The sequence below is a fragment of the Lathyrus oleraceus genome, chromosome 4, assembly GCF_024323335.1.
Source record: "Lathyrus oleraceus cultivar Zhongwan6 chromosome 4, CAAS_Psat_ZW6_1.0, whole genome shotgun sequence".
NCBI classification, from domain to species: Eukaryota; Viridiplantae; Streptophyta; class Magnoliopsida; order Fabales; family Fabaceae; genus Lathyrus; species Lathyrus oleraceus.
The window spans coordinates 313227934-313251913 of record NC_066582.1 but is presented as its reverse complement, the minus strand read 5'-3'; the positions used below and the strand labels follow the sequence as shown (position 1 = coordinate 313251913).

Below are 23980 nucleotides of genomic sequence, written 5' to 3'. Positions count from 1 at the left end.
GAGGGACAACTAGCTATCATCCTCTCATAATAAAATGAACTCAAGGTCTTCAAAAAGATCTTGGTCATTTCCTTCTCCTCGAGGGATGGCACAATCTGAGTGGCCAACTCACGCCACCTCTGGGCGTACACCTTAAACATTTCCTTCTCTTTCTGGGACATAGCCCTCGGCTAGTCCCTATCAGGGGCCATATCAACGTTTTATTTATATTGCTTGACGAAAGCTTCGCCAAGGTCATTGAAGGAGCGGATGTTCGCACTATCCAGACCCATGTACCATATGAGTGCGGCACCAGACAGGTTGTTCTGGAAATAGTGGATGAGGAGTTGATCATTCTCGGTTTGAGTCGACATCTTGCGTGCATACACCACAAGATGGATGAGAGGGCAAGTGTTTCCCTTATACTTTTCAAAGTCAGGAACTTTGAACTTGATAGGGATTTTAACGTTGGGCACAAGGCACAACTCAGCAGCAGATTTACCAAAGAGGTCCTTCCCTCTTAGAGTCTTCAGTTCCTTGCGCAGCTCAAGGAATTGGTCATTCATGGCGTCGATTTTCTCATAAACATCTGGGCCTTCAGATGGCTCAGAGTGGTAAACGGTGTCTTCGACTCTCGGTAACGTGTGCACAACGGGAGGTGGCACAAAAGGGACCGGGCTAGATGCCGGCAAAGAAGCAAAGGTCGGAGCAAGACCCTTAGGCACAAAGTTTGTGGGCTTCCCCCAGGGAAACCCGGCTGGTATAGCAGGAGTGAAATGAGCAGTGGCGGAAGGCACAGTTGAGGAAGCGATCTCTGAGATGACCGTCCTCTGAGGAGGAGTTGCAGGTGTTGGAGAACACCGGCTTTGAGCAGCCAGTACTGACTCCATCATGGCAATCAACCTAGCTACTTCCTCCTTCAATTCACGATTCTCTTGTTCAAGATGATCCATCAGCTTTGGTAGATTTTCCCTGGTGTTATGCTGGTGCGTCAGCTTGTCTTCAAAATAAATAAAGAACACATAGTTAGACCACTGATCAAGAAGCTCTGAACAAAACCTGCTTATGCATATGATGCATGTAATGCTCGTGCACGTGATTTATTTTTACTTGAAGAACTTTATAGAGATATATTTGGAAATATTTGGAAATTTTAATCTTTTTGACATATATGGAATAGTTATATCAATAATAATTGGAAAAAAAATTACACCAAAGAAGTACAGTCTTGGTAACCAAATGCAATACAAGAGAAAAGGAAAATGAACATCCTATGGAACCCAAAAAACAATCGTCCAAAGCTCTCGAGACCGGAAGATAACCTACACGAAGCTTCTTCACCTCTCTCTCATAGGCTACCTCCATATCTACCTTCTCTTTGGCGAGTCGATCATACTTCCTCTTCCAAAACTTGGACGACTGAGGAAGAAGAGAAGTCACCACATCATCTGGCTCATTAATAATCTGATGCTCCAGGAACTCTATCACAACATCCTTATCTCTGAGTTGCTGAAGTAGCATTTCTCGCTCACGGACCCAAGCACGTGAATGGTCTTCATCTCTCAACTCCTCTACACCTTGGTTAGGGAGGGTTGAAGGCCCAACCATAACCATAGGGGTAGGTCTCGGATAGTCATAGGGCATGCGGTAGTCAAGCGCTCTCTTCCTCACCCAAGCGGTGTAGGATTCCAAAGCAATACAATTCTTCGGACCAAGCTCTTTCCTTCCCTTCCTATGAATCTTGCGCCAGGCGCGGACAATTCTGCCCTTCAAGTTCTGGGGATCTTTACCCTCTTGAAAGAACACACCTTCTAACAAAATGTTATTAGGTTTATCCTTTAAGGTGAACCCAAGCTAACGGCGTGCCAAAATATGGTTGTATTTAATTCCACCACATGTACCAAGAAGAGGCACATTGGAGAATTCACCACAGGAATCAATAATCTGGACACCATCATAAACACGGTTATACCAAAAGATATCATCATTAGTGAGACACATAAGTCTCGTGGACCAACATAGACATCCTTTGTTCTCCTTGAAGGTAAGCGTCTGAGACAAGTGCGAAATAAACCACTTGTACAACAGAGGCAAATAACACACAATGGTACCACCACCCTTTGCATTCCTCACATGCAAAGAGAAATAAGTGTCACCCAACAGAGTAGGAACGGGATTAAGAGTAGAGAAAATCCTAATAGCATTCACATCCATAAAATTGTCGATGTTGGGGAATAACACTAGCCCATAGATGAGAAGTACAAATATGGCCTCAAAGGCGTCCTCACTCATGGCCTTCCCAAACAAAGTAGCTTGGGAAATGAGGAAATCAGATGGGAGACCTTGAATTCCACCTTTGGTAGTCATATCAGCACCAATATCAAATACATCTATGTGAAGCAGATCAACAATCTCTTGAGAAGAAGGAACCCTCTCCAAGCTACTGAGCGGTAACTGATCCAAGATAGGTATACCCACAAGATAGGCATACTTCTCAAGTGTAGGTAAAACCTTAAAATCCGGAAAAGTGAAGCAACGGTACAAGGGATCATAAAACTGCACCAACACACTCATCAGACCTTCATCCACCTAAGTAGAAAGAACAAATAGAAGCTTCCCATGGTGAGCTTTGAACTCCAAGGGATCTAATACATAGGATGTCAAACTCCTGAACTCTTTCAAGTCGGGTTCTCTAAAACCGTACTTCATCGTATTCCTTCTTTGCTTATCCATGTCTGAAAATTTGCAAATAGACCTCTTAAGTTCCTTGAAAATTTTCTCATAGTTGATGATATGGATGCAAATGACTGCATGAATGCATGGATGCAACAATCACACTCAAGGAACAAGCAAGTCACACCATACAAAGGTCACAGGATGGATCAAGTCATCCTTAATATCAATCATCCATTTTGGTGGATTATGCTTTGCACCTTATCAATACCCAAGTTCCATTGATATTGAGGATATACGAGAATGGATCAACCGCAAATCAAGGGTTTGTTGTAAGTCACGAGCATGGAGTCTCGATTATGAACCACCTGTAGCGGTGTATTCGTCGCTATATGATCTATCGATTAAATCATAAGCTAGGAGATACATTGAAATTTCGAGTCGCCACCGCACTTTTATTTATCCAAAGGATTGGCTAAAAAGCGAACAAAAGCCTAAGAAGTTTTACACGTAGAAAACTAATAAAAAGATCAGAGATTCTGGGTAAGGGGTAAATTACGCAATGGGAAGGTGTTAGGCACCCACTACGTCCTAGGTACTCCTAGGGAGCCCTTTTCACACTTGTTATGCAAAAATTATTATTTGTTATGACATAAAGATTGTGCAAACATGATTGGGATGATGAGAAAAGAATATACAATTTATTATTATTGGGTTATTGGGTTCGAACGGATGAACCCGTTGCCTACGTACCTTCCATCAAAGGTAAGGATCAGAACGCCGTAGTTCGGCTAAAAGATTTCCAAAAGTGGGTTAGGTTCAATTTTAAACACAAACCCTAGGTCTTACGTTATCCACGGGAGAAAACTCAACCTTATACAGACAACAACGTCCACCATGTGAGAACAGCTTCAACTGGCCAGAGAGGGGTTAACCCTATAATAGGCAAGGAAGGCTTACAATTCAATCACTAAAGACAGAAGGTGAGATTAACATCAACCACTAAGATAAATCAAACCTATAGCTCATGTATGAAAGCATTAATAATGGACAAAGCCAAAACAAGTGAATGAGTGGAATTACTGATTATGATTATGAAAATGGAGTCAAAGTATAATTAAGATCAATTCAGATGAGTATTATGAAATGGAGTTTGAAAAAAAGGTCAAGGACTTGAGTCCAGGTTTTTAGTTAGAAAACAATGAGAATGTTTGCACAACACTTATGTCAAAATTTGAAAAGTAAAGTGTGAAAAGGTTCTAAGACGTAATGAATGATGAATGGATGAGGATGGATAGTAAAACTTCTTAGAAGGTTCACTTCTTGAAATCATATAGCAGATGATTCAAGTGTGTCCTTTGGAATGCAAAATAATAATAAACAAACAAAGCAAAGAAAAGCGGATATCGGATGCCAATCAATGGTCTTATACCAATCTCCTAAAACAAAACGGGATGTCAGAAGCCACTCAATGGACTTATACTAATCTCCAAAGGCAAAGAAATAAAAGCGGATACCGGATACCAATAGATGGATTTACACCAGTCTCCTAAAACAGAACAGGATATCAGAAGCCACTCAATGGTCTTACACTAATCTCCTCAAAAGAAAACAAAGAAATGGGAAATGAAATGTGGAAGTCAACTGCCAATCTGTCTGGACTTAGGTTAACTCCACAATATGGTCCTAGGAAATCCAATGCCACATCACTGGGACTTATAATGGATCCTCACATACAAGAACAAAAGCGACAATATGATCACAGGAATGCAAATGCCAACTTACAGGGACTTATAATTGCAACCTCTCACACAAACAGATGAACAAACTATGATCACAGGAAAGCAGATGCCAACTTACAGGGACTTATAACTGCAACCTCACATACAACAAACAGATCAAATTATGATCACAGGATAACAGATGCCAACTTACAGGGACTTATAACTGTATCCTCACATACAAAACCAAACAGATCAAACTATGATCACAGGACAACAGATGCCAACTTACAGGGACTTACAACTGTATCCTCACATACAAACAGATAACAGAAGATATGAGTGACCAATGAGGTCTTACACTCTATCCTTCCATATCACAGGAGCAAATGCCAAAGCAATGGACTTACAATTGTCCTCAATGGGCAAACAACAATGATAGCATCACAAAAAGCAAATGAGATGATCATGCATTAATGGCAATTGATGATGATGATAAATGCATAACATATAAGCAAGCAAGTGCATATGAAGCAATCAATTAATCAATGAATATCAAACAACACACTCTATAGCCAAACAATGGGGGCTCACACGAGAGGGTTTGACTTTAAAAGTCCACTGTAATGGGTAAAGGTCGCTCTTAACCTGGCCATTGAGGGGCTCAGGTGAAGCAGATGAATAGGAGATGAGGGGTGTGCCTCATTGCTTCTATCTCATATCAGAGAGAGCATAAAAGAAAGTGTGGGAGTTCAGAAAGTAGGAACTCTCTCCACATTATTGACTCGATTAGATCTTGGGTATTTATCTCATTGCCTCAACCATGTAATGGGAGCAAGAGAGGACACACTGAATAGTGGGGGATAGATTGCTTATCCCTACCTTCCACCAATTGCCTTACTTGAAGGACTTTTCCTGCTTAGGACAAATATAAACAAACACAGGCATTGCCTCTTAAGGAGGGCTTCAGACAGTTTGCCCGGTCAAATAACAGACCGGGTCTCCAGACTACATGAAGAAGAAGTAATTATACCTCAAAGCAAATGCTATAAAGCAAAGCAAGCAAGTTCAGAGAACTTAAGCAACTAAAGTACCTGCAAAAGTCAAACCAATTAGTAAACAGTTCAACAATTAAAACAAAGAGAAATGAACCAAAAGTCAACCACAGAGGGACCAATTGTGCAAGGCACAAAGACTCAAGCATATGAGTCACCTACAAAACAAAGGTTAGCATATCATATAATTCAACTCAAACAAATATTCGAATGATCCTCAAGGCATTGGTGCTTAACCTGAAATAGATGAACTCAACATAAGCTTAGAAGACCACTAGGACTAGCCTAGGGTCAAAGATGAAAGGAAAAGTCAAGGCAGCAAGAAAAAGTCAACCCAAACCAATTCTAAACATTCAAGAAGCATTCTCAATTGGATTCATAATAAAATCATGCATCATGGTCATTTCATATGCAAAAGGATGCAAAGCATGGCAAGAGAAGCATACAAAAGTCAACAGCAAAGACTTCATTCAAAAGTCAACCAAAACATTCTCAAAAATTATGAAATAAATCACACTCAATCCTAACATCTAACATGGTATACATGTCAAATTTCATGGCATTTGGATGAGAGGAAGGCAGTCAAGTAAAATCATGAAGTCAAATCAAATTCAAATAAGCATGGTGAAAGTCAACAAGCATGGGTCAACTTCAAAAAATCATATCAATTTGAAAACAGAAGAGAAATGAATGAGATTAACACCAATGCAAAGCTAAAAGAGTCTAGTTATCACATATGAAATTTCATGGTCATGCAATAAGATTTGAGAAATTCACAAAAGATTTGGCAAGGCATAGCACAAAAAGTCAACAAATGACCACATATGGAAGAAAATTCTCAATCAAATGGAAAACAGCATGATTAATTCCAAAAAAAATTCATACATCAATTAGACATACAAGGGATCATTCATGCAAAATTTAGAGTCATTTGGATGTAGGGAAGTGTGTGAACAAAAATTGTGAAAATGCATGATCATGGTATGACACCAAATTCAACACATAACTTCAAAAAATCAAAGCTCACAAACCACAAATGGGAAATGCACAAACTTTATGTGGAAATGAAGGTTAATGTGTCTAGTTTCACCACAAAAAGTTTCAAGCTCATTGGATATAACATGAGAATTTCACAATTGAAATGGCACAATGTATCATTCATGCACACATGTTGAGAAAATAATTGTCAATTAAAAACCAACCAATGGAAAATTAATTAAAATTCACAATTAAATTCTAGACTCATTTGTGAGTATGAGGAAAAAATTTCATAATTTTTTGATAAAAAATGAAGGAGAAATTAATTTGTGGAAGATGGATAAACATTGGGGTGAAAACATGAACAAAAGCAAAACAAATGGTCAACACAAGGGTCAACCGTGGCATTGTGGTAATATCAGGCTCATTAACCAAAACTGCAGCGTTTTGGGGGGAGGGAACGAAATGTTCCTATTGGCTCTCAGCCAATGGAACAGTGCACAGCCAAAGGTTCAAATTTTCTGGTTTTTCTCATAAACCCTTAGGGTTTCTAACAGTATGGCAAGCATTCAACATCAATGTTCAACAATCAAACAACAACTTTCAAATGGAATAGATCAACCAGCCATTGCAAAACAGCATGTCCCTCAGGTAATCGATCAAAATAACATCAAATGGACAGCAACAAACTAATCATGGCATTGGCATAGTGGATATCACACAAACATCATATGACAAAACCCAACAAACCAAGTGGAATTTCTGTTTTAGCTGGAAAATAACAAAGTGCAACAGCATGGTATTATCAACTTCAGTTTCATGTTTATGGTTCATCAACATTAAACACGTTTCAAACACAAAACACACAATGTCATGGCCTTAATGAACTACAAGCAACATTAACCAATAACCAAGTAAACAATACTCATGTGAAAATCTGGACAAGGAAGTTTTGCAAAACAGCAGTATGATATCATCATCATATTCATAGTTTATTAACAGCATGCCAAATTCAAACAAAATGGTAAACAAATGGCCGAAGCAATGATTCATGGTTACCAACAGTAACAGTCATCAACCCACATGCATACACGAACTGGATTTCTAGAAATATGCTAGGTTTTCATGACAGCAACATTCATCACTTCATGCTCATAATCCTCAACTAACACTCGAAACAAGTAGATTACACAACAGCACATAAACAGCATGGCCATGGAAATGTGTAGCAGCAGGACATTAATGTTTCACATGAATTTCATGGCAATGTTCATGGTTTAATAGCAGGGCATTTCATCATCAATTTGCAGCATGGTTGATAGCATAACAACATTCATTTTCAAACAGCATCATCAACATGGCATTGTGTAAGGTTCATAATGCAAACAAACAAAAGCATGCAACATACTTCACATGGTTTTCCTGGTCATGATGTTTGGTTCAAATAACAGCAGGGCATTCAATCCACCTTCATGGTTCAAAATCGACATGAGCAAATGAAAATCAAACCAACAAATCCCATACAGTATGGCAGGTATCATGTTCTCATAGCAAGCAAACCAACAATATATAGCACAAAACATATGGTTCTTCTTCTGGGAATTTTCGAGGATTTCAAACAGCATGGCAAACTTCATCAGGGCAGCACATGTCTATCACAACAGCACACACATATGTGACAAGTAGCAAACAAAACATATGAGCTGGATTTCTGGAAGAAAGAAAAAGGGTTGCAAAACAGCAGCAGGCATACATTCATGTTCATTAACAAATAAAACTCAAACAGCCCCATGGACACCACATGATAATACACTCATGATGTTTATGCAACATATAACACACAGCAACCAAAACATATGCTGGATTTCTGGAAACAGTATGAGGGTTTCAACAGCATATCACCATCACCAACAACTAAATCGTGAAAATTGGAAGAGCTCAGAACATGAAATTAGGCATGGCAAACGACATAATAAACATCCAGCATGCTCATTCTACAGTTCATTTGCACTAAAACACACTAGGTATCATGAATCAAGCAAAACATCCATGAACACAAAAAAAAAAAACTTTGAACTCAAATATCTCACAGCACAAGCAAGCATAATACACGATTCAAAGCACACAGTACTCAACAACACAAGGGCTACACATGGCATAGCAAGAATTTGAGAAAAGAGTTGGTCGAAACTTTACTTGCTTTTGAAGAAAATGAGACACAGTTGGTATTCTGGTGATATAGCTTGAAACAGGTGAAGACAATGCTGTAGAATGATGAATGCTTGAAGAAGATCAGTGCAAACTTGCTTGGTTTCACTCTAAACCCAAGCTGCCATTGAAGGACTCCTTTGAAAACAGAACAGGATAAAAACTGTGCAGAGGATGCTTTGTGCTCGAAAGGAGTTCCAAAGAATGTCCAGATGAAGAATCAATCCCAGTTGTTCAAGGGTTTTTTGTGTTTTAAGCAGAAAATGCCAAATGCAAAAAAAAGGAGAATGAGAGAGTATCAAGGTTCTTGGTCTGTGGCTGCAGTGTCTAGGGTTGTGAGAATGACAGAACAATGCCCTTATATTGTCTGTTTATGGTTACTAATCCATGTGCTAATCAAACTCACCTTAATGAAACCCTTTTGCATATTTGCTAATTTTGAAAATGTGGAAAATGGAGGGTGCAGGCTGGCTCGAGCTGGGCCTTAAACAGGCTGTAAAGATTTTGCCAATTGCTGTTTGATGTTGTTTATGCACTGCTGTACTTTGTTTTTGCTCTTTGAAACCAATTTGCAAAAATGCCAAGTTGGTTCATAAGTGGAAATGGAGGTATGTTTTTGCTGTGAATGGGCCTGCAATCAGGCTGCTAGCAGACCATGTTTGTGCTGTTTGTAGTGGTACATGTACTGCTGTACTTTGCTTTGGTCATATGAGGTAATTGCAAAAAATACCATATTTGCACTTTGGTCCAAAATAGTGGTAGGATGGTGGTATGACCATGAATTAGGACTTGAGGAAAGTTTCAAATGTGATATGGAACATTTCCCAATTGGCCAAATCAAGAAAAAGTCAAAAACTCAAAAAGTCAAAGTTTGGTCAAACTTTGAATTTAAATGCAAAAGGTCCAAAAATGCCATTTTGAATGGTGAGGTTTTAGGTCATGAAATTTATATTTTTGGAAAGAGGATGAAAAATGTGGTTTGTAGGAAAAAACCCCACCAAATTTGGCCTTATGGTTTGAGAGATATGGCTTGTTGAAGTTCAAAAATTGGTGAAAATGATTTGATCATATCTTGACAACCACACATGGGATTTTGATGTTCTTGGACTTTTTGAAAATGGGAGAACAAGATCTTCAACTTTCATGTTGGGCAAAAATTCATTTGGAGCTTGTATCATGATGTAAGTTTAAGATCAAGAAGTTTCCATTTTTGGCAGTTGAAATTACAGGTCCACTTTCTATTTCTGGAAATTTTCTGATTGGCTTGATTTTCTTCCATGATGAGGTTGAACATGATAGATGAGGCTTATATAAGCATGAATGAACTTCTTCAAATCAATTCTATCCATCAAATTCTTGATTAAATCAACTGTTGACCAAGTTTGACTTTTCTAGGGTTTTGGACTGACTGAACCACTTCTGATGATTTCCAAACCCTAATTCCTTGAGACCTTGACTTCAAATGATGTCCCAAGTTGTTTGAACCTTTGATTATTGATCATGGTGCCCAAATTCTGCAAGAATGGCCACCATCCATTGCTTTGACTGACCACTGACTGATTTTGACCTAATTGCTGATGATTGCTTCCACTGCAAGCAACAAGGTTAAACAGACAATATTTTTGTACTTTTTGAATGATAAACATATGAAAGCAAAGATATACAAATGCAAAGTATGCTTGGTGATCAAGACTCAAACCCACAAGGCAATCTACCCACTAAGAGGGGACAAAGGCATGCAATGATCCTTGAGGTTATGATATGAATGATATGGGCCATGAGGGATCTTAGGGCCCAAAATTGGGGTCTTACAGATGCCCCTATTTAAGGTCATTCTAGCCGGAGAAGTGAAGTTTAGAAATCTTCATCTCGACGCGGTAGAATGGGCTTAAATAACAGTAATGAGACAAATTTTGGTCCCTAAGAGACCTCATGATGCAAATGTATGTATGCAAAAGACAAAAATTCTGTGGGGAATATGACTCACACAGAAGAAAAGACGATCCATCGGAGTAGTACACTCACCAGGAACAGAGACTCTGACAAGACTCTATGGGGATAATAAAAGAAAGAGATGTGTACAAAACACGACTCCAAACTGGGGAGATAAAACTGACATAACGCGAACAAAACACGACTCTGATTAAGGAAAACAGAAAAACAGACTGGAGAACTCACTGGGGAGTGAAGAACTCACACTGGGAAGAGAATTCCAAATGGAAAATAAATCCATTGGAGAGACACAAGCTGACTCTTGGGGAGAAGCAAAAGAAAACTCCACTGGGGAAGTAACAAAGAGATGAGATGTTACCAGGCATACGGGTAACAAACTCAGGAAAATCTGACTCCACAGGGGGACCGAGGTCATAATAGGGAGCAGAAAAGGAGGGAACACCAAGGATACCGGTTACTGGGTATATAATAGGTGACCGACCGAGACGTGAATTGGATTTCACTTCCAAAACACTCATCATCCTGAAGAGAGCTAGAAAAGCAAACTTGTTTATAGGATGGACATTCAATTCCACAAGGAAAATGAATCTTACTCTGAGGGGAAAACAATCAAAAGATCGACTCAAGAGCGAACAAGATATAATATCCATTACCGTCAGGACGTGGATAGAATACTCAGATGAGACATATTATTCATTACCGGCAGACCGTGAATAATATACTCGAAAGGAAAATTATCCTGAACCGGTTACTGGGTTGTAGGATAAGATCCGAAGACGTGAATTGGTTTTCACTTCCAAAACACTCATCATCCGAAAGGAGGGCTTGAAAAAGAAAATCGTCTTACAGGATGGGCATTCGAATCCACCACGGGAAAACGAATCTTACTCAACTGGGGACACAAACCCAAAGAGTGCATGAGATATAATATCCATTACCGGCAGACCGTGGATAAGATACTCGCATGAGATATATTATCTATTACCGTCAGAACGTAGATAATAAACTCGCATGGTGAGAAACACCAGAGATACCGGTTACTGGGTATATAATAGGTGATCTACCGAAAACGTGAATTGGTTTTCACTTCCAAAACACTCATCATCCAAAACACAAACTGGTTAAAGGATGGATATTCGATTCTACAAAGAATACGAATCTTGCTCAGTTGGGGAAAATCAACAAAGGATTCCAACTAAAGAGCGCATGAGACATATTATTCATTACCGGCAGACCGTGAATAATATACTCGAAAGGAAAAGACACCAGAGATACCGGTTACTGGGTATATAATAGGTGACTAACCAAAAAAAAGAGACAATCGATACCAAGCATACGGGTAAACGAAAGACAACTCAAAGGATAAATTGCAAGCATCCGGCAATTATCCAACAACAAGAACATTCGACTCCACAAAGGGAAATAACGAATCTTACTCGACTGGGGAAACACAAAAGGCTTCGACTGAAGAGTGCATGAGATATATTATTCATTACCGGCAGACCGTGAATAACATGCTCGCATGGAAGATTATCCACAACCGGTTACTGGGTTAATAAAGGATAAATCAACCGAAAAGAAAGGCATCGGGATACCAAACTAGGTATATAATGATAACCAATCAAAAAGAACAACAGACATTACCAACAAAAGGGTAAATGAAAGGTGAACTGCTGAGGATAAATTGCAAGCATCCGGCAATTATCGACAGAAGACTAGCTGGGGATGCATTGGTAAACAACCAATGATCCGGGGAACAAATCACTAGCATACGGTGAAAAGACCCACTGGGGATAAAATTGCTAGCATACGGCAATTATCCACAAAGGACTTGCTGGGGGTATAAGTGCTGATCTGAGCAACTTATCCAAGCAAAGGAAAATCAACATCAAAAACTGGATGAAGATAACCACAACTTTAGGGTTTACATCTACCGAATACGGGGTAGAAGACCAACAACTCCGCGTGGGGATAGAACAAATCACAAATCCGCACGGGAAACCAAAATAGGGTTTATAAAAAAAACCACAAACTGCTGAAGAGCAGGAAAATAGGATTTACGACTACCGGGTATGAGGTAGAAAACCAAAAAAACTCTGGCTGGAGAATAAAAGGTGTATAACCACAAATTCTCTTAAGGAAGCCAGGAAGGATAGGACTTACAACTGCTGGTTTGTAGGCAGAGGCCCAAAAAACATTCCGCTGGGGAACAACCCACTGGGAAGCGCAAGATATGTGACAAATAGTCAATTCGGGAATGATCCGAAAAGACAGACTGAAAAAAGACACGTCCTAATGAGGATGTAACTCAAATAGGAAAATCCATTCCAATATATGTGTTGGAAGGAAACGGAAGAAACCGTCATCCACGAGGATATATCTCAGTGGGGAACTGCAGAAGGGAAGACAAACATTTTCTGCTTATGGGGCTAACTCTATATGGAGAGATTTATAACACCCGACATCTGCTTGGGGAGATCTGTAAAGAGATCTATATCACCATAGCAGGAGACACGACAAACAAAAGATATATGGCAAGAAATGCGCCATGAATATCTGAATGTTTATGAATATGCATGAATATGCGTGATTTATGTTTGATGAATGCTGACAAAACAGACAATTCTAACACAACAGGTTCAGGAACCAAACGCCCGGTATTATACTTCCAGGGGAAAAACCAGCTGGAGAGCCAATCTGCGGAGATCCATATGCTGTAAAGCAAAGATCTGCGAGTACTGCTGAAGAAGCAGAGAATCAGATATCAGGAAACAACCCAATCAGGGTACAGAAAGTCACAACGGGCAAAGCGGCCACCAAGACGAATCTGTAGGGGAACAAGAGAAATCCCAAAGATATCTGCAGGGGATCCCAGCGTCAACTGAGAAACAAAGGGGTGCATAAGCACGAACACAAACTGCTGTAGAAGCAAATCCACATAACTCCACTGGGGAATAACCCACTGAGGGAGAATGATATCATCCAAATAGAGTGTAACTGCGTAAGCAACTCTACTGGGGAAAACTGTCGGCTACTCTCTTGGGAACAAACCACTGAGGGAGGACAGATCAAACAAGCAGATTCTGCAATAAACCACTCCACTTGGGGAGAATATACATAGCAAACTGATCACAACAAGTAGATTCTGCAATATAAGCCACTCTACTGGGGATCACAAACAATCAGGGAATTAATCCGTTCACTGGAGGCTAGAGCCATCATCCGACTATATCGGGATTGAAGGAGTATCAACAGGCGAAACTGCCACAACAAACACTCTGCAGACTAAGCCGAGGAAAAGATGATTGCAATACACTGGGATGTCAACCTAAACAATCGCTGAGTAGGAAAATAAATCCTGCTCTGCCGAAGAGAATAACTCTGATGGAGAGATAGCAACAATTCCACAGACGACTTCGCCGGGGAAAAAGGTAAAGTACCGGGTATCAAACCACTGACTTACCAAGTCTTCAAAAGAAAACAAACGTGTTGAGGAAACAGACAGTTCCGCTGGCAACACTGCATGGGGAAAAGCGGTAACAAATCCACTTGCAACCCTGGTGGGGATATTAATGACAGCTCTACTCGCGACTCCGAGGGGAGTACCAATCAATCAGTTATACTCATGATTGTGCTGAGGAGACAAATAAAGTCTGGGGTATGCGACCCACTGGAGAGAGTGACGGGGCACCAAGGTGATAAACCATCAACCGCCGAAACTTCACAAGAAAACATCAATGCTGGGAAAACTGCTGCTGGAGAAAACCAAGTCTTCAACAACAAATCACTTGCGACTATACTGGGGAACAGTCCCAACAACAACTTTGTTTGAGGAACAACCTCAACAAAGATCTGAAGAAAGAAGATACCACCAAACCAGGAATATGAACAAATGTCTTACCTGTTGGGAATCATGCCACCCTCGGGAGAGCACTGAGATATTCTTGAGTATCCTTTCAATCTTATGAATATTCACTTTGTTTAAAACAAAAATTTTGAAAAATTGATTTGTTTAAAACAATGACATTTTATCAATTTAAAACATGCAAAACATTTGTTTGAATCGAAACAAATAAGAGTGCAAATAAATTGGATAAAAAGCTCAAATTGATTTGATAGAATGGTAGTCTGCAAATGGCAAGACTCCATAGATCTGTACAAATTTGAAATCAGTGATATATATTGGAAGAGGGCTACATTGAACATAATGATCCTTTCTCTACCAATTTGAATCTCGATGTATCCGAAGCTTCAGTTGACGACGAATCGAGAATCTTCTGACGAAATGACGACTGATGAACCAGAAAGTCTTGTCAGGATGCAGTTACTTGCCAAATCCCTAATTTTTGCCTAGATTGCCCCAGAGTGAGGTACTCAATCTAGCGGGATGCAAATATATCTCTCTTTTTTTCAAGTCTCTAATTTTTGCCTGGATTACCCTTGCGGGTTCTCCACCGAGACGCTCATTTTTGCCTAAGCCGCCCTTTCGGGTTTTCAACTTAGCGAGCTATTCTGTTTTCTTTTTTTTTTTTTTTTTTTTTTTTTTTTTTTTTTATACTTTTTTTTTTTTTTAGGCAAAGTATCTCTTAACTGCATCTGAATTCACAGGACGAGTGAAATCCTCCCCATCCATTGTTGTAAGCATCAAAGCTCCGCCTGAAAAGGCTCTCTTAACAACATATGGACCCTCGTAGTTTGGAGTCCACTTGCCCCTGGAATCGGGCGCGAAAGACAAAACTTTCTTGAGCACAAGGTCACCTTCTCGGAACACACGAGGCTTGACCTTCTTGTCGAATGCTTTCTTCATTCTCTGCTGATATAACTGACCATGGCACATGGCAGTTAATCTCTTCTCTTCAATCAAATTCAGTTGGTCGTAACGACTCTGAATCCATTCAGCATCAGTCAACTTGGCTTCCATCAAGACTCGCATTGATGGGATCTCCACCTCTACTGGGAGAACGGCTTCCATGCCATAAACAAGAGAGAAAGGGGTTGCCCCTGTTGAAGTGCGTACAGACGTACGATATCCATGCAAAGCAAATGGCAGCATCTCATGCCAATCTTTGTACGTGACAGTCATCTTCTGGATAATTCTCTTGATATTCTTGTTAGCAGCTTCAACAGCCCCATTCATCTTAGGTCTGTAAGGAGAGGAATTATGGTGTGCAATCTTAAATTCAGCGCACAACTCATCCATCATCTTGTTGTTCAGATTGGATCCATTATCAGTAATGATCCTTTCTGGCACACCATAACGGCAAATCAGCTGGTTCTTGATAAACTTCACAACCACCTGCCTGGTTACATTTGCGTACGACGCGGCTTCAACCCATTTGGTGAAGTAATCAATTGCTACGAGAATAAAGCGATGTCCATTGGACGCTTTCGGCTCAATCATACCGATCATGTCGATTCCCCACATAGAGAAAGGCCATGGTGATGAAATCACATTCAGGAGTGTCGGAGGAATATGAATCTTATCCGCATAAATTTGACACTTGTGACATTTCTTCACATACTTGCAACAGTCAGACTCCATTGTCAGCCAATAGTAGCCTGCTCTCAACATCTTCTTAGCCATGGCATGTCCATTGGAATGAGTACCAAATGAACCCTCATGGACCTCAGTCATCAATAGGTTTGCTTCGTGTCTATCCACGCATCTGAGCAAAACCATATCAAAATTTCTCTTGTACAGCACTTCACCACTGAGGTAGAAACTGCCTGACAACCTTCTCAAAGTTTTCCTATCTTTGTTTGATGCCCCAGGCGGGTAGACCTGGTTCTGGAGGAAATTCTTGATATCAAAATACCAAGGCTTGTCATCTTTACTTCTTCGATTGCAAATATGTGAGCGGGTCTGTCCAAGCGCATCACAGTAATATTGGGGACATCATTCCACCATCTGACAACAATCATGGAAGCAAGCGTAGCAAGGGCATCTGCCATCCGATTATCCTCTCGAGGAATATGATAAAATTCAACTTCTGTGAAGAAAGTTGAAATTCTCCTTGCATAATCTCTGTATGGGATGAGACCTGGTTGATTTGTCTCCCATTCACCTTTGATCTGATTGACAACCAAAGCTGAATCACCATAGACATCAAGATACTTGATTCTCAAATCAATGCATTCTTCAAGTCCCATAATACAGGCTTCATACTCCGCCATATTATTCGTGCATTTGAAGGTTAGCCTTGCTGTAAATGGAATGTGCGATCCCTGGGGATTAACAATTACTGCCCCAATTCCATTTCCATATTGATTAACAGCGCCATCAAACACCATCGTCCATCTGGAACCAGGTTCTGGACCTTCATCAAGTGTAGGCTCATCGCAATCTTTCATCTTCAAATACAGAATTTCCTCGTCAGGGAAGTCATACTGAACAGACTGATGATCTTCAATTGGCTGGTGCGCTAAGTGGTCAGCCAAGATACTACCTTTGATAGCTTTCTGAGCTCGATACTCAATATCATACTCAGACAACAACATCTGCCAACGGGCAATCCTCCCAGTTAAAGCAGGCTTCTCGAAGATATACTTAATTGGATCCATTCTGGATATCAACCAAGTTGTATGATTTATCATGTACTGGCGCAAACGCTTAGCTGCCCAAGCCAAAGCACAGCACGTCTTCTCAAGCATAGAGTACCGAGACTCACAATCAGTAAACTTCTTACTGAGGTAGTAATAGCAAACTCCTTCTTCCCTGATTCATCTTGTTGACCGAGTACACAACCCATCGAGTCTTCAAGAACTGTCAAGTACATAATCAGAGGTCTTCCTTCCACAGGCGGAGACAAAATCGGAGGTTCAGACAGATAATCTTTGATACTGTCGAAAGCTTTCTGGCAATCCTCGGTCCAATCATGAGACTGATCTTTCCGGAGGAGCTTGAATATCGGCGCACATGTGGCAGTCATGTGGGATATAAATCTGGAAATGTAGTTCAAGCGGCCAAGAAAACCTCGGACTTGCTTCTCAGTTTTGGGTGCGGGCATCTCTTGTATTGCTTTGACCTTTGCAGGATCAACCTCAATACCTCTTTCACTTACCACAAAACCCAACAACTTGCCGGAACGGACTCCAAAAGTACATTTGTTCGGATTCAGACGAAGCTGGAATTTCCTCAAACGCTGAAAAAGCTTCAACAAATGCTCAATATGCTCAACTTCCGTTCGGGACTTAGCAATCATATCATCAACATAGACTTCTATCTCCTTGTGCATCATGTCATGAAACAAGGTAGTCATAGCTCGTTGATACGTGGCTCCGGCGTTCTTCAAACCGAAGGGCATCACTCGATAACAGAATGTTCCCCAAGGTGTGATGAATGTTGTCTTCTCCATATCCTCTGGTGCCATCTTGATTTGATTATATCCGGAAAATCCGTCCATAAAGGAAAAGACTTTGAATTTAGCTGTATTGTCTACCAACATGTCAATGTGTGGTAGAGGAAAATCATCTTTTGGGCTAGCTTTATTCAAATCTCTGTAATCAACGCACATACGGACTTTTCCGTCCTTCTTAGGAACAGGCACAATATTGGCCACCCATAGAGGATATGTCGAAGTCACCAGAAACCCCGCATCAATTTGCTTCTGAACTTCCTCTTTGATCTTCACTGCCATATCTGGATGAGTTCTTCTGAGCTTCTGCTTCACAGGCACGCACTCAGGCTTCAAAGGCAGGAAATGTTGCACAATATCTGTATCTAAACCCGGCATGTCTTCATAGGACCAAGCAAAGATATCTGAATATTCTCGTAGCAAGCTGATCAAATCTTCCTTAACAGACCCTTCAAGAAGTGCCCCAATCTTCACCAGGCGCTCACAATCTTCAGATCCCAAGTTGACTGTTTCCAAGTCTTCGAGATGCGGCTGAATGATCTTCTCTTCGTGCTCAAGGAGACGGGTGATCTCATCAGGAATCTCTTCAACGTCATCTTCCTCTGCCTCAAATACAGGGAATTCAAAGTTGGGAGATGGCGTTGGATCATTATGTTCAATGGGTTTTAGGATCAACCTGCATAATGATTTTGGTTAAGAAAAACTTCAGAATTTAAACAAGCAAATCATTATGCAGATGAAAAATGTTGCTTTTACAGCTTTTATTTTTGTTTTTATGGTTTTTTGTGATCACTGATTTCATAAAGAAAAGCAAAAAGTGAAAACAAAGGAAAAACAAATGTTTTGACAATGCAAAAATTGAATGAAAATATCATTGTATATATGCTTTGCCAACAATGTCATCACTTCTCCTTTTGGCATGGGAGAAGGGTTTTAAACAAAATGAACAATTACTCTGATCTATGGATAACTGTAGGAACATCCACAGCGACCCAATTGTGGCAGACACCACCAGGAATAACAAAATTGTTCAAGTCTTCTGCATCTTCTTCTTCAATGATAGCAGCAGCTTCCTCTTCTGCAGGTTGATCAGCATGGATGAATCCTCCACTGGTGAACAAGCCTTGCTCATTGCATGCCCCAGAACCAAAGCCAATGCCAGCCCGGGATCGATTATCTTCAAGTTCAAGCACTTTCCCTAAACCAGCAACTGCACCACATTCGATGGCCAGCTTCGCATCACGGTAGGAAGTGAATGAAGGAGACTTCTTCTCGATTGGTTTATCGATAGATAAAGCTTGGAACTGAGTTCCAACTTCATCCTCTGCATCAATGTACGAGAAAGAGGACAGATTACTGACCAGGAGAGCCTTTTCTCCCCCTACTACAACCAATTTCTTATTTTTGACAAACTTCAGCTTTTGGTGTAGGGTGGATGTCACGGCGCCAGCCTCGTGAATCCATGGTCTGCCCAAGAGACAGCTGTATGATGGGTGAATATCCATAACTTGAAAAGTGATCTGGAAATCACTTGGTCCAATCTTGATCGGGAGATCAACTTCCCCAATCACGGTCTTGCGCGACCCATCGAAAGCTTTAACAACAACCCCACTCTGCCTCATAGGAGGACCTTAATATGACAGACGAGAGAGTGTGGATTTCGGCAATACATTCAGAGATGATCCAGTGTCCACCAACACATTGGACATTGCATCAGATTTGCAATTCATGGATATGTGTAAAGCCATGTTGTGGTCTCTTCCCTCCTCAGGGAGATCAGCGTCACAAAAGCTCAGAGTGTTGCAGGCAGTAATGTTTGCAACAATACTATCAAATTGTTCCAAGGTGACGTCGTGATCGACATATGCCAGGTCCAAGACTTTCTTCAGAGATTCCCGATGGGGTTCTGAATTCAGCAATAGAGAAAGAATAGAAATCTTGGAGGGCGTGTGTAGAAGCTGGTCTACAATGTTGTACTCACTCTTTCTGATGAGCCTCAGCATCTCATCAGATTCTTCATCAACAATGCCACTCGGGCCACCTGAAGAAACAGGAGTCTTTTGTACAGACGAGGAGGGTTTGGCAACATCAAGTGCCGGATTCTGAACATTCACAGCGTTCCCTACAGGGCGCTCAACAGATTCAGAAGAAACAACAGGAGCTTTGGCAGGTGCGGAAAATACACGACCACTGCGGGTCAACCCACTGACATCAGCAATAGTGGTCACAGAAGTTGAAGGCAAAGGAACCTCTACTCCATCTTGAACAGCAACAGGATTGTACCGGAATGGCACAGCTCTATCAGATGAATACGGCACAGGGCCGGCTGGTTTGATAATCAAAGCAGGTGAAGCCTTAGGCTTGTTGCTATTATAGCGAATAACAACTGGCTCTGGCAACTTGAACACCGGGGAGATGACACTCACTTCGGGCTCAACAACATCAACATTGCGATTCTGGAGAATCTCAATGGTACCTTCATTCAACATCATCTGAAGCTCTCTGCGAACCTGATCACAACCCAAGCGGTTAACAGAACAGACGCGGCACTGGTCATGGTTATGCTTCAAATGACTGTGCTGACACAGCATCTTATGTAAATCAACCAACGACTGCCGGATATGACTGACATACTTCACCTTGTACTTCCCAAGGTCTTCCTGGATCATATTCACAGACTTCCCATGCGAAGGCAATGGGTTCCTGGTGACATTCGGGTTGGAGTCTTCAAAACTCAGAATTCCACTTCTCATGAGGTCCTGAACCTTATTCTTCAGCGGGAAACAGTTCTCAACGTTGTGGCCCGGAGCACCGGAATGGTAGATACAATGCTGGTCTGGTTTGTACCACCATTGCGGGTTGGCAGGAATAGCAGGAGGATCCCTGGGTGAAACCAACTTCCGCTCCAACAAGGAGGAATAAAGCTCTGTATATGTCATCGGAATAGGGTCGAAGCTGACCTTCTTCCTATCATAGTTCATATTTGCTTGATTGGTCGTACTTCCACGAGGCTGGTAAGCCTGTTGCTGTGGACGTTGCTGTTGCTGTTGATATTGCGGTTGTGGATATTGCTGCTGATGCTGATACTGCTGAGCATTATCCTTGAATACAGGCGCTACACTAGCCACCTGGTGCTGATGTCCGGCACGATGTGCAGGCTTCCTCTGAACAGAGGGTCTTCGATGCTTTGGCTGAGACTGCACAGCATGCGCTTCACCTTCTTTCCTCTTAAACGCTCCATAACGCTTAGAGGAAGAACCATCATCTTTTGCCAACCGTCCTTCACGGACACCTTCTTCAAGACGCATCCCCATATTCACCATCTCGGTGAAATCAGAGGGAGCGCTGGCCACCATTCTCTCGTAATAAAATGACCCAAGAGTCTTCAGAAAGATCTTGGTCATCTCTTTCTCTTCTAATGGTGGAGTGATTTGAGCTGCCAGCTCACGCCATCTCTGGGCGTACTCCTTGAACGATTCCTTGTCCTTTTGTGACATAGACCTGAGTTGATCTCTGTCAGGCGCCATGTCAACGTTGTATTTGTATTGCTTGACGAAAGCTTCGCCAAGATCGTTGAAAGAGCGGATGTTGGCACTATCTAGACTCATGTACCAACGGAGAGCAGCACCAGACAAACTGTCTTGGAAGTAGTGGATCAAGAGTTGATCGTTGTCGGTCTGCGTGGACATCTTCCTGGCATACATAACCAAGTGTGCCAAAGGACAAGTGTTCCCTTTATATTTTTCAAAGTCTGGGACCTTGAATTTGACTGGTATCTTAACACCGGGAACTAGACAAAGTTCGGCTGCTGACTTGCCGAAGAGATCTTTGCCTCTGAGAGTTCTCAATTCCTTTCTCAGCTCAAGGAATTGATCGTTCATAGCATCCATTTTCTCATGTACATCTGAGCCTTCAGAAGCCTCAGAGTGATAAATGATGTCGTCTACCCTCGGCATGGTATGCACGACAGGAGGAACAGGAATAGGGACCGGGCTAGATGCCGGCATTTGAGCAAATGTTGGAGCTGGCAGATCAGGCATGAAGCCAGGAGGCATCCCCCAAGGAAAACCGGGAGGCATGGCATTTGGCTGCTGGGCACTAACAGGCACCGACGAAGTAGCCACTTCAGATATTACCGTCCGCTGAACGGGAGTTGCTGGTTGTTGAGGAGCAGGCTGATTCTGGGCAGCAAGGAGTTGCTCCATCAGAGCGCCAAGTCTGGCGACTTCATCCCTCAGACTCTGGTTCTCTTGTTCCAATTGCTCCATAATTCTTGCAGAGTTGACTCGCGTATAATACCGGTGAGTCAGCTTGTCTTCAAAATAAATGAAGAGCAGATGTTAGAACCAGAAGACCAGAAAAATGGGTACCTGTTTATGCAAGAATGATGCATGAAATGCTTGTGCAAATGCTTTGATTTTCAAGGAACCCTTAGGGTTTTGTTTGCAATATTTTGAATATTAAACATTTTGATTGCTCATGGAAAATATTTCTTTCAAAATATTAATACAAAGAAGTACAGCATTCTTTTAAATATTACAAAGAGAAAAGGTAAACAACATCCTATGGATCCCTAACAGCTCGGGATGCTGGAAGACGAGAAGTGCACAACTTCTTGATCTCTCTCTCATAGGCAGCCTCCATATCAGCTTTCTCCTTTGCAAGTTGATCATACTTCCTCTTCCAGAATTTGGATGACTGAGGAAGCAGAGAAGTCCAAGTGTCGTTCGGATCGTCGATCACTCGGTGCTCGAGGAATTCAATCATATCATCTTTCTCCTTGAGCTGCTGCAGCAATTCCTCTCTCTCGCGGATCCAGGCACGCGAAAGGTCCTCCTCTCTCAACTCCTCTACACGTTGGGTAGGGAGGGTTGAAGGCCCAGCCACATCCAACAGTGTAGGTCTCGGATGATCATACGGCATCAGGTAGGTAGCAGCCCTCTGTCTGACCCAAGAGGTATATGGCTCCAAAGCAATGCAGTTCTTTGGACCCAATTCATTCCTACTCTTTATGCGAATATTGCACCAAGCGCGGACAAATCTGGCTTTCAGGCCTTGGGGATCTTTACCCTCCTGAAAGAACACACCTTCTAACAGAATGTTATGGGGTTTATCCTTTAGGGGGAACCCAAGCTGACGACGTGCAAGCGTAGGGTTGTAGGTAATCCCACCACATGTACCAAGAAGAGGCACATTGGGGAATTCCCCACAAGAATTGATGATCTGAACGGTATCATACACGCGATCATACCAGGTGATATCATCATTGGTGAGAGACATGAGTCTCTGAGACCACCGTAGACATCCCTTGTTCTCCTGGAAAGCAACTGTCTGCGGCAAGTGCGAAATAAACCACTTGTACAGCAGGGGTAAACAGCAGACAATGACTCCTCCATTCTTCATATTCCTCAGATGCAAGGAGACATATGCATCACCCAACAAGGTCGGAACCGGATTAAGGACTGAAAAGATCCTAATGGCATTCATGTCGACGAACTTGTCGAAGTTGGGGAACAGCACCAATCCATAGATAAGCAATACGAATAGAGCCTCAAAGGCATCCTCACTCATGGCCTTCCCATAAAAGGTAGCTTGGGCAATGAGGAACTCGGAAGGAAAACCCTGAATTCCGCCTTTGGTAGTCAGATTAGCTCTAATCAGATCTTCATCTATGTGCAACAGACTGGAAATCTCTCGAGCAGATGGAATACTCTCTAAGCCACTGAACGGCACTTGATCCAGAATAGGAATCCCAATAAGGTGAGAGTATTCTTCCAAGGTTGGCAATAACTGGAAGTCCGGAAATAAGAAGCAATGATAGAGCGGATCATAGAACTGAGCAAGAGTGCTCATCAATCCCTCATCCACTTGAGTAGTCAGCAACGGCAAAAGCTTCCCATAGCGAGCCTTGAAACCCAAGGGATCTAATACATACGATGTCAGATTCCTTAACTCTTTTACATCGGGCTGCTTAAAGCTGTACTTCTTTGTATGCCTTTTCGGTCTTTCCATGTCTGAAAATTTTGCAAATAAACCTTTAAGTTCCTTGAAAATTTTC

The 23980-nt window shown here is 41.6% G+C and overlaps 1 pseudogene; it reads right to left on the bottom strand.

The window, feature by feature from the left end:
* Window positions 1–15137: 15137 nt before the first annotated feature.
* LOC127135481 (uncharacterized) lies at window positions 15138–18582 on the bottom strand (annotated as a pseudogene).
* Between the last annotated feature and the right edge of the window lie 5398 nt (window positions 18583–23980).